Here is an 11,830-nt window from a genome sequence, read left to right as displayed (position 1 = left end):
CGTTTTATGACTTTTGAGCATCCTTTTTTAATTATTATCAAAATTAATATAGGTATAAATATGAATCAAGGTACATGACTTTTGGGCATCATTTTTCATTATTATGAAATTTAATATAAACATTAATAAGGAATAAAGAGAAATGGAATGTATAAGTTTTGCTTGATTATTATTATTATAATTTCTTTTTTTACAAGATCCACTTTAGAGGAGATTGATTTAAGATGTTGTCTTTTTTTTTTCTTTTAAAAAAAATATGACATGTAAATGATGATAGTTAGTTTTGCTTGCCTTTTAATTAGATTTATATATTTTATATTTAGATTATTGAGTTATAGATTTTTCTCATTATTATGAAAATTAATATAGACATAAATATGGAGCAATGGAGAAATGGAATGTAAAAAGTTTGTTTTATTATTATTCTTTTTTTTTTTTAACAAAATCCACTTTGCATGAGAGCGGTTTAGAAATTATCTTATGAAATTTTAAATATGATGTTCAGATAATGGTAAATAGTTTGGCTTACTTTTTAATTATAGATTATAGTTTTATAAATTCAATTATTATTCCATGCATGTCATATTGTCAATATAATTAAATAATCAATAAAAATGAATAAGAATTAACGGGGTGTGAAAATGTCATGTGAAATGAAATTGAATGTTCTAAGCTACCCTTTTAATTAGATAATATAGATTTCATGCAATGTTATTGATAATTGAGTATGTCATCTTTCTGCAATTTCAATACAAACACATAAACAATAACTAAATAATATTCTTACTATTAATAAATTTAAAACATAATAAGGATAAAAAGCGAAAGAATTCATTTAATTATCTATGTATGTATACTTTACCTACCAACTTTTTGAATAAAAATGAAAATTAGGATTGTTATAATAGTTATATAGGAAACTTTTTGTTATTAATTATTGATTAATTTCAACAATTTATTCGAGGGAAGAGGAACGATTTTGTAAATTAAAAGGGAGATAAAAAAAAATATGATAACTACAAATTATAATGATAGTGAGAGAAAACAAAAAAACCATCCTATTAAATAAAAGAAATTAAAGGCTAAATAAATAAGTAGATTAATAACCAAATTTATGAGAGGAAAATAAAGAGTTTGTATTAATTTATTTTTTGTGTTTGTAATTAATATTTTTAAATTTTTTTTGTACTTATAAGTTATAAGCATGTGACAGTTTTAAAGATAACTTTTTAATACATAGTCTAGACTTTTATAATATTGTATAAATAAATAATCAAGTAATCAATATAGATGAATTAATATTTATCAATAAAAAATCGACATGTGGATTAAAATTAAATGTTTTAATTAGTCTTTTAACTATATTGTACAGATACAATTTTTTTTTTCAACTTCATTTATTTTTCTTCGTTCTTAATTTCTTGTGTATTTAGTTTTTTTATTTCGAATACATATAATACCACTCCATATGAAATATTTTGAAATTATTAACTTATAGTTAATGCGTATTTTTTTATTTTAGTTTTTTTTTTGAGTTAATTAAGTTAAAGCTAATGGAATATGGATAGATTTTTAAAAGAAATAAGTGAATTAAATTAATGCAATATAATAATAAATTGATAATCCATATCATATTAGTTTGCCATGTCACATTGTTATTGTGTACGTGGCTTTTTTTTCAACCCATGTGACATTGTCTACGTGACATTTTTAGGCTAGCCTTTTAATAATATCTTATAGATTTGAGAGATATTAAAGAGAGAAGTGTGTGTCTCGAAATAAGAGAAAGTCATATAAAGAAAAATAGAGGGAGTATGGCATAAGAAGAACTTAGGGGGGGTTTGGTTGGGGGGTATGAAATGGAATGAATGGATATCACCGATTCAAGTGTTTGGTTGACCACTTTTGGAATGGATTTAGAAACCAAGGGTTTCTCAATCCACCTCAATCTCTTGGAATCCCATACTCTACTCCTCCCCCAAGTTTCTAAATCCAATCCCCCCTGAATACAAAACCTAAAATTAAGAAAGAAAAAAAAAACAAATTGTTGTTGTTCTACTCTACGTAAGTCTTCATCTTCTACTTTCATAATAATTTTTTTCCTTTTATAAAAAATTTGCTTGTGATTGTTCATAGGTATACATGATTCGATGCAATAATACATGTGTTTATTGCTTTAAACAATATTTACGGGTTGTATGACGACTCGTATGACAATTGCCTTAAAAAATTGTGTTGTTGTATAATTAATATTGAAATATGCACATGATTAAATTATTTTCGCAGGATTGAATAGTAGAGTTTGTCTGATTGTTTACAGCTCTGATAGTTTTAGTCAGTATGTGGAGTTTTAAGTTTTTTTGGGGATTGAAATATTAAATCATAATATCTGATAGATTGTGTCGATTTGTTGGTAGTGCTAGTATTGGATTACTTAGGTAACTAGAGTTGAATGGTAACATTATTCTACTGCGGTTCTTGGCTTCTTTAATCTGTTTAAGCATTTTCATTCAAAAGAAACAAAAACAAAGAAGTTATAAACGTTCTGATTTCATTTGTCAAAAATGTTGCTTTGCACACTGACCCTACCATGGATAAACAAACAAGTATAGATGTACAAGAAGCTCTTTGTATGAACCTTTAATAGTCTTCTGCAATGCTTGCTAAGAAATCCATTCCAAATGTGAACCAAACACCATGAATGACATTTACAATCCATTACAAAATTGAACCAAACAAGTGTTAAAAGGTATGGGGTTCTAACTCCATTTCACCCTGGATTCTCATCCCAATCCATTCCATTCCCACACTTTGAACCAAACAGAATATAAAGTTCTTCTATTGCTATTGCTCTTAGTTTCTCATATTCTTGTGTAAGACGGTTTTACATAAACTACCAATTAAAGAACGCATTATATTATGCACACGAACACGCTTAAAATGGACGAAGGTAGAGGTGTGCGGTGGGGGCGGTGGAGGTGTCTTCGACTATGGCGCATGGGGCAGAGCTGGGTTTGTCAATCACAGAACATCATCACAATTTACATCTCCATCACATGGCTTGTTTTGTGATTAACATTAGTTTCAAATTATAGGGTAATTCGTGATTAGCAACACTAATTCATAAGGCACCCCAAATTTCAGATTTGCCTAATTAATTTGTGATTAGCATTTAATTAATATCATATTTTCAATCCTAATGGTCATCGCTAAGTTTTCTTATTTCAACTTTAATTGCATAATTCTTACACAAATAGTCAAATACATAAATTGGAAACAGAGATAATGAGCAATTATTTTCCTTGATTAAAGATAAAAGTGAAGAAGGTAAAAAGAAGGGTAATTTGGTAATTTAATCGGGTGATATTACTAATTTATGGGCGATAATTTTTTTTTGTTACGATACATCCTTTATTACTAATCAATCCTAAATTCCTAATCATAATCCTAGCACTACTAGTAAATCCCATATTCCCCGCCGACATTCTTTACTAATCCTAGCCCTACTCGTAAATTCCATGTTAAACCTACTATAAATACGGTCTTCTACATGTTTAATTTATTCGTGTTTATTGTTGTTTTAATTTAATTATCATACTAAAAAAGCAAAAAAAAAAAAAAAAAAAACATAGAGGAAGATCGGCTCCGCGTTCTTTCTGAAACAATGATGGTTGAGATCATGGACATTATGAGCTTGAAATTATATAAATGTCTTAAAGAGAATGATAAGGTTGATGGCGAGGTCCTCTTCATATTCAAACTTCGTAACTGTGAGTATGCGGGTCAACCCGGTATGTCAAACCATAAAATCATCAGTCATCGTCCTCAATACACACAAGTATCTTTGGAATCTCAACGGCTTTATAATGTAAATGATGATCAGTTTTTAAGGACCGTTTACGAGGTTATTTCTACGGCGGATTTATTCTTCTATACTAAGACTGATGAACAATTAGCTTGCACTTTAACTCGTTTAATTAGGAGTTGTTATCGATTTAGTCTTGGCATGTTGAGCACTTTGAGTGATTATTCTTTGGTTTTTGTTGTGGAAGTTGGGAGGGCATATGCTACTAAAGGTTATATCGAGGCTATGCAGAGGATATTGTTAGATGACCATTCGACTACGAGACTAGAATCAAGTGCTGATAATGATAAGATAAAGGGTGAACAAGTGATTGTTGATACCTCCTTAGTGAATAATGGAGATGTGTTCGATGACGAGGGTTGTGAAGAACCGAGTATGAGTGATGAGATGGACAAAGAGGAGATGACTAATGTGGATAATGCCAATGTGGCCATTGATGACGCGGATGATTTTGATGAAGATACAGAGGAGTGGGAGGAGGGTAAGACGAGATAGATTGGGAAACTATTCAAAAGGAACAAAAAGAGATGAATGATATAATCAACGAGGTAAGGAGTTGGCAACAATTACCTAATGATTCTGGGTTAATTTTAGAAGAGATTAAGCGCTTCATTACATTTGAAAATTTGATTTGGGATATAATTGGGAATGAATATGTGATAACCAACGAAGAAAAGAAGCGAGGTAAATGTGTTATTTGTCTGTCACCCTATACCGGAAAGGTAAGGAACAAAATCCTATTTTCAGATTTTTCACATGGAATCAAGAGACACATTGTTACACGCTTGTCGTATTGGGTTGCGGACACTCGTTTCATCATCGTTGTATATTCAAGTGGCTTGAAAAAAATCCGACCTGCCCTTTGTGTAAATTGGTCAACTATGTCACTGTTTGATCATAGTGATTGACGTGAAAGAACAAGATGCTTGTAACCCCCCTTATACTAAAATAATTAGAGATTACTAAAAAATTTCCGCCTAAATGATTTATTCTATAATTAGATTTCATAATATTATATCTACAATGGGCCATACTTTCCAACAATAAATATCTCTATTTTATAATATATAATATGTAATATGTAATATATAATATATAATATATTTTTCAATTTGCATAAATATATTAAAAAGATATTCTGATTTTGTCATAAATGAAATTGTACTAATTATACGTATGATGTGATAAAATATTTTATTGTTATTATTTTTAAGACTAAACACGATGGCTACGTACAATTATTTAGCAAACATTTTCATCCCTCTTATACTATAAAAGAATAGGAGATTAATAAAATTTTCCCGCTTAAATGAAGTATTCTATAATTAGATTATATCATATTTACACATGCTATTACAAACAATAGATATTGCAGTTAAAAGGGGTATAATATTTTTTCAATTTGCATAGACATATTAATTAGATATTCTGATTTTGTTACATAAATGAAACTAGTTTTAAAACCGTGCAAAATTGCACGGGTATGTATTTGGGCTAGTATTAATGTTTTTGAATGTATATTTGTTTTTGCATTTCTATTGTACTTATCTAGTTGGTCTAAATCTACGATCTACATAATTTATGTTTAAATTTGTTACAAACACGTGTTCACATACACTGGTTTATAAGAAAATAACGTAATCTACTCTTGTAAATAAAAATTGCATACATAAAAAACTTTACATCCGGATAAAAGAAATATAATCTAATATGTTGAAATATGTCGAGATATCGAGATATCCTAATTTAGGAATATGACATATCATAATATGTCATATAGAATAAATGAGATATTATCGAATATTTAGAATATTCTAGATTATTTTCTAGGCTTGTGTGTTTCGTTATATATATGATCGAGTCATTGTATCGAAGCAACACGAACGATTATCATCAATAATACAACAATTATCTTATACAATTCTCCCTTCTCGATTCCTAACATGGTATCAGAGCCTCACGCTCTTGAGGCCTAAAAACAATCTTCCGCTGCCCTGCCGGAGGGACTAATAAATTATAGTGCTCTCCGGCGAGAATTTACGAAAATATAATAATTTGTGTTGGCGAAAATTTGATATACAAAAAAAAAAAAGCGATTGAATTGTTTTGGCTAAACAATTTGAATTGGCCAATAATGGATTCAATTTGAGCAAATCTATCATTTTGATTCATATACACCGCAATGGTGTTGCTTTCATGGCTTTTTTTAATCATTTGATGAGATGGTATTTCGATGTCTAGACCGCGTTCATCACATGATGATCGGTGATATGAGACGTTATAATTATTGGCGATATACTCGAAACTCGGTCTGGCGAGTCCTATACGCATCGACTGGCGAGTTACGCACCGAAATTTGTCAAGTTCGAAAAATGCGAAGTTCTTGACAACGAAATTTCAACGATTTGGTGGGTTCGAAAAGCGACGACGTTCCCACCCGACGAAACCGATTAAAAAAGAGTGGCGTTCCTTTTGAAGATCGAAATCGAAGAAATCGATTTTTTCATCATATTTATACGAATTCGAAAATATTGATCGTTTTGACGGGTTCGACACGTTCCCGTTCCTATCGAAGTGTTGAAGATCAGAGGTCGAAGAAATATAACTTTTTCTTCTTACTTTTTTTGTTATTTGTGTGCAAACTCATGGAAATTTTTACAAATTGCCATGAGTTTGAGGGGGGATGTTGAAATATGTCGAGATATCGAGATATCCTAATTTAGGAATATGACATATCATAATATGTCATATAGAATAAATGAGATATTATCGAATATTTAGAATATTCTAGATTATTTTCTAGGCTTGTGTGTTTCGTTATATATATGATCGAGTCATTGTATCGAAGCAACACGAACGATTATCATCAATAATACAACAATTACTCTTATACAATTCTCCCTTCTCAATTCCTAACATAATATAATCAACTTTAACATATGTATGTAATTCATTTGCGTTTGATGTTCGATCTCGTATATAAATGTTATTCCTTCTTGAAATTATGTAATTTTGTTTTAAAAATTATGTAATTCAATTTCATTTACTCGCATTTGTAATTCATTCTACGTATATGTTATTAATTTTATTTACACGGAATGTATAAAATTATTTCATAATATTAATTCATAGAATTTTTTCATAATATTACTTCATAGAATTTGTTGTAAAACGGAATTTATCGTATGTTTGAAAAGACGGAAATCTGAAGAAATAAATACATTGCACACTCACGGGTCCCACCATAACATGAATTTCAAAAAAAAAAAAAAAAACTGCATTAATGACGTGGCGCGCCGAGAATTGAGTATTGTCTTTTGTATTAATATAGATAAGATTGTATTGAACTAATTATAGTACTATACGTATGATGTGATAGAAATATTTTACTTTACTGTTATTATTTTTATATGATGGTCACGAGCACTTTTTTAGCAAACACTTTCTAAATAATTCTATTATTCTATCTTTTGATAATAACTTACAATGATGTAATTATTAACTTTTCTAATATAACTATCTAAAAAGCACGCATTCGCGCGAGATCTATACTATAGTTATAGGATTATATTGTATTCCAGTTTTTATTTAATTTCATTCTTTGGTAATAAGTATTTTTTTCAAATTATTCTTTCAAATTATATCATTTTGCGTTGCAATTGGAACTGCTACGGCCTTCACTCCAAAATACTGAATAATAGTCGACTTCCGGAAATGTGAGGGTGCAAAGGGTTAACAGTCTCACTTCTCCAGTACGAATTTTCAGGCTCTATATACGTTCCACTCAGAAAAAAAAAAAAAAAAAATCTTGTCATCATAATTTTCTGGTTAAAGTATACCAAACCTGAAAAACCGATCGAAAATAACTGAATTGACACCTGACCGTACATCCGAAAGGTATAACTGAATTTCACCCCGAAACCTGAATCGACCTAAATTGATTCGAAATCGAACCGAATTTTTAATATCCGAAATAGACCCAAGATCGAATGAACCTGAACTGTTTCAACCTGAATTGTTTTAGTCCGAACCGATATATACCTGGACCGATTTTAACCCGTACATTGACGACTGAAACCCAACATTGAAACCCGAAATGACCCGAATGTACCTAGGCGTCACATTTAAGGTGTCATTTTTTTTACATGAGTGTCACCCATTTGACGTCAACAAATTAATATTATATCGTAGTTGTACAAAAAAACATTATATATTACTTTTTGAAAAAAAATTATTTGTATTATGTCCAATTTTTTGAATAAAGACCTTATCCCTTGACATCCGATCCGATTATGACCTAACTCGAATCTCATTTGCTCCGATATTGATCGACCTGACTCGAACCTTATTTGCTCCGATATTAAACCGACTCGAACCTGAACCGACCTGATATATCTACAACCGATAAAAAGTGAAAACTGAATCCAACCTGAGTTGAACCGAATTGAAATCGAAAAAAAAGATAAATCGAAATAACCCGATCCGAAAGACAATTAATTAAAAACTGAACCACCATGTATTTTTGTTTTTACAAATAACCCCCAAACTTTTACGTATACTCCCCAATTACCACCGTATATTTGTACCGATACTCGTTTTTCATATTTTCCGACTCGTTAATGAAAGATTTACGCAAAATACCCATATTACCCTTACTTACCTACCTCCACTAATAACTTTACCCAAACATAACATACCCCGTATTCAATCACTTTTCCCCAATTTTCCCAAATCAATTTATCTTTTCAAACCCTAAACCCCCCAAATCACTCTATCATTTTCCAACTTCTAGCAAGGAACAACAAGAAATGGTGTTGTGAGTATCATTTCAAAACATCTAAGCTATGGAGTTTCACGAGGAACAACAAAGAAAAGTTCTTAATGAACACCCATAATTATTTGTCAAGCCTAAGGCCATTTTAAACTCCGTAGACTGTTAGTTCTATATAAGCACACTCTATCATCTATATTATGGCTAGTACTCTTGTTGCACCTTCTCTTCCTTTTTCGCCCTCGGAAACAGTAACCAAACGTAACGAACTAATCTGGTACGTCATTTCCCATGATGACACAATATCTGCTCGGGCAATGATATGGTATCATCAGTAACTACAGTTGATGACTTTGCGATTCCGGACTCAGACTTATACACTTAAAATCACATAAGCTTTAGTTGTCAAATAATGTACTTAGAAAGCCAAATGTAAAAAGAAAATGCAATGTAAAAGGCGTAAGGAGGTTAATAGTAATGGTTGTGGTATTTTGCACCATTTACTTTTAATTGGGGTGTATTTTGGGTGGAATTAATTTGGGGATTTTTGAGATTTAGGGTTTGAAAGTATAAATTGAATTGATTTGGGGGAATTGGGGAAAGTGATTGAATATTAGTTATGTTATGTATTTGGGTAAAGTTAGTGAATGTAAATAAGTAGGGGTAATATGGGTACTCCGCGTAAATCCTTCATTAACGAGTCGGAAAATATGAAAAACGAGTATCGGTACAAATATACGGTGGTAATTGGGGAGTATACGTAAAAGTTTAGGGGTTATTTGTAAAAACAGAAATACATGGTGGTTATTTGTAAAAAAACGCAAATACATGGTGGTTATTTGTAATTTTTCCTTTTTTTATTGAGTATATTGATTTTAGTGTGTAGGGTTTAATTTGTTGCAGGATGGATTGAACCAAAATAAACCCAGAAATTATGTCATGATGTCTTAGTTTAGTTTTACACGTTTGATCCGTCTTAAGATTAAGACGAATAATACAGCCTTAAACAAACAAGAATTTGTGCTAAACAATAATGTCATTGTAAATCCCAACCAAATTTCATGAACTAACTCCCTAGTTCCCAATTATTTATTTAACTTTAACTAAAATAATATCCCTTACAAAGAATAAAATAAGGTGAAAAAATAATTGGGACGGAACGAATTTTTATTTATAACAATACGTATATTCTTCGATCTCTATATATTATATATATACTCATATACAAACCCATCTAAGTAAATTACAAACGTTATTTTATAGGGCTTAGTAAAATAGCATTAAAACAATTTCTCGTCTTTTGGCACTAAGTATATACGCCCTCTTATTCAGCCTGATATTCCCCTCTTCAAAAAGGCCAGACGAAATTCTCAGGGTATGTTTGGATTGACTGATTTAGAGGAAAAAGAAAGGGAGGGAGAGTAAGGGATTTAAAATCCTTTATTTGGATAGCAAATGAGGGTGGAGGGAAATGGAGGGGGAAAGATTTGGTGGGATCCAATTTCCCTCCTCCACGGCTAATCAAAATCTCTCCACAATGGGCAAGATTTGGAGGGAAATTGTATCCAAACAACCACACTTCATTCCCCCTCCCCTTCCCTTCTCTCCTTTTCCCTTCCCTCCTTCCCCCTCCTTTCCCTTTCCCTCCATATTTACTATCCAAACACATCCTCAGTATAATCTTCCACATCCCATAAATGACCGTTGTAATGTCCATCCAAATTAGTGTCATCCCCTTGGTGACATTGTGTACCGTCCTGACCTTGATCGATCACCTTGAGCTCCTTTAAATGGTGTACCAAACACTTCCCATTCTTTGAGAAGTGAATGAAATCGACATACCCGACATTAACATAGAACAATTTCTCCCAGGATTTCCAATCATTTCGATCTTTCAACATCCAAACATCGAAACAAGTATTATCTATGTACCGACACAATGACAAGCAACCTAGTATCCCTAACAAAGGTAGGTTAGCTTCGCTCTCTTGAAGCAACCAGCTCATCCATGGGTGTACCTCTAATTTTTCCTCGCGTAAATTAAATCAAACAATGTGATTTTCTTGATTTTCTTGTGTTAAGGAGATATTAGGGGAATGCTTAATCTATTAGGTTAGCCATAATTTGGCTTAAATAGAGTACAAAGGTAACAATATCCACCGTAAATCAAGGCTAGGATAATGCTATTTAGGAAATTACAACCACATAATATTATCTATAATATAATTTCCTAATACCCCCCCTCAAGCTGGAGCATGGAGATCAAGAGTGCCCAGCTTGCGGAGTAGAGCAAGAAACTGTGAACCCCCAAGAGCATTGGTAAGAATATCAGCGAGCTGGTCCTTGGTTGAAACGTGTGAAGTCGTAATCAATACCCTTCGGCTATAGCGTCACGCACGAAATGGCAGTCAATTTCGATATGTTTCGTGCGTTCATGAAATACCGGGTTACTAGCAAGTTGGAGAGCGGACTGACTATCGGAAAAAACATGCATTGGCCGAGACAAAGTGACCCCAAAATCCGAAAGAAGCCCCTTCAACCATTTAAGTTCACAAACAATATTTGCCATAGCCCGGTATTCCGCTTCAGCAGAAGACAAGGATACGGTGTGTTGCCGACGAGTCTTCCACGAAACAGGGGACTCACCAAGAAAGATGTACCAGCCCGTGACTGAGCACCGACTGCAGGAACACGTACCCCAATCTGAGTCGCACCACCCTGAGACGGTTAAAGAACTATCAGCACGCAGGAGGATGCCCTGACCCGGACTACCCTTGAGATAACGGACAACCCGTTGTGCGGCAGCCATATGCTCGGGTCGTGGATTATGCATAAATCAAGATAGAACGTGTACGGCGAGGAGGGTCAGGCGGATAATGAGATAAATAAACCAAACGACCAACTAAACGCCTATAAGGTTCGACATCCTGTAATATATCACCCGTGGCATCTTCCAATTTGTGGTTTTGTTCCATTGGTGTAGCAGCGGGTTTTGACCCAAGCAAACCAGTTTCAGAAATAATGTCAAGGGCGTACTTACGTTGAGAAATATAAATACCTTCAGCACTGCGTGAAACTTCGAGGCCTAGAAAATATTTTAAAGATCCCAAATCCTTCATATTAAAGCAAGTCCCCAAATATTCCTTGAATTGCGCAACAACGGAAGAATCGTTACCAGCAATGACCAAGTCGTC

Source organism: Silene latifolia, chromosome 11, assembly GCF_048544455.1.
Source record: "Silene latifolia isolate original U9 population chromosome 11, ASM4854445v1, whole genome shotgun sequence".
In the NCBI taxonomy this organism is placed as follows: Eukaryota; Viridiplantae; Streptophyta; class Magnoliopsida; order Caryophyllales; family Caryophyllaceae; genus Silene; species Silene latifolia.
This window is presented reverse-complemented; position numbering follows the sequence as displayed.